The sequence below is a fragment of the Crocodylus porosus genome, unplaced genomic scaffold (assembly GCF_001723895.1).
Source record: "Crocodylus porosus isolate Cpor-Errol unplaced genomic scaffold, CroPor_comp1, whole genome shotgun sequence".
Classification (NCBI taxonomy): domain Eukaryota; kingdom Metazoa; phylum Chordata; order Crocodylia; family Crocodylidae; genus Crocodylus; species Crocodylus porosus.
The window spans coordinates 89422573-89424198 of NW_017728906.1; positions in this window are offsets into that span (position 1 = coordinate 89422573).

Here is a 1626-nt window from a genome sequence, read left to right on the forward strand (position 1 = left end):
TCAGGCTGAGTCAGTGTTGGTCAGGGAAAACCTCTTTTTCCCAAGGGAAAGCAAAAAAAATTAAAGTTGTTGTTAAATGGTTGCAACTTATTAAAGTTTTAAAGTAACTTCCTTCCTCCATAACTTTAATATTACTTGCTGAAGTCCCGCTATTGCGCCCTCACCTAAACCCACCTAAACTCTACTCACCCAAACCCCCAATGATTAAAAAAAATAATTAGTGGGCTCCATGTGGGCAGAGGGGTCTACTTCCATAAATTATGGCAAAATTGGGTCCCGAATAGTAACTTTTTAAAGAGGAAATTCTACTTTTAGGCTGAATTTTTCCATGCTTGGTTTCAGCCAGAATGTATGCACATCTTGGATTGTATTAACATACACCAAATATGTACTTATGCACAAGGTCCTGTATTGTCTTCCAACTCTACCAAGTCATGTAATAACTATACTTTTTAACATTTTCTAATAAGGTTTTTTTCTTTTAAACAGGTTTTGTGAGAAAATCCTTTCATCATTTTTAAGTTTCTAATAAAAAAATAAAAATAATGTGTTGTCTTGATATCTTAACAAAGGAAAGCATTGCCTACATCTGCAATACATGGTGCTACCTCCCCGAAGGCATTCCTGATTCCATACAGGTTTGCAAAGCAGGAAAACAGTACATCTTTTGTTTTAAACTCAGGACATAGGTTGACAAAACGCACATACTGTGTCTCATGTGGAAAGCAAAACAACTCATTTTCCTGAGGCAGAGCTACATTCTGTCGTGATATGCATGTTGTGGGTTTTTTCTGAAGAAGTTTTTATTTAAGAAAAAAGCAGTCAACTGACTTCAGAAGCATTCCTGGCTTGCATACAGACTTATTTTTTCTTGTTAGGGGTGGCAAATATGGACAGATCTAGGATTTTGAAAAGGTGGGGATGCAGATGTGTGGCACATCATCACATATAGTACAACACATTTTTCTCCAGTTAAAGAGAAACTAGATGCTTTACTCATATACTAGGGGCCTAGCACTATATTACCCAGTTTAAGATCAAAGCAAAAGCCAATATAATTATTGGAATGTGCACTAATTTGCTAGATTATATATACAGTTTAAAAATATATAAGAAGCATGGCAAAAAGAATCTAAAGATAGAATCATAAAATCAGAGCAAATGAGGGTTGGAAGTGACCTCAGAAGGTCATCTAGTCCAACGCCCTGCTCAAAGCAGGACCATGCCCAACTAAATCATCCCAGTCAAAGCTTAGTCTAGCCAGGTTTTAAAAACCTCCAAGGATGGAGCTTCAACAACATGTTTGTTTCAGTGCTGTACTTCTGTCCTGGTGAGAGTTTTTCCTAATATCTAACTTAAACTTCCCTCGCTGCAACTTGAAACCATTTCTCCCAGTTCTGTCATCTGCCACCACTGAGAGCAGTCTAGCTCCATCCTCTTTGGAACCTCCCTTCAGGTAGCTAAACCCTGCTATTCAATCCCGTCTCAATCTTTTCTTCTCCAGACAAAATAAGCCGAGTTCCCTCAGCCTCTCCTCATAAATCCTGTTCTCCAGCCCCCAAGCCATTCTCGTTGCCCTCCTCTGGACTCTCTCCAATTTGTCTGTATCCTTTCTGTAGTGGGGGG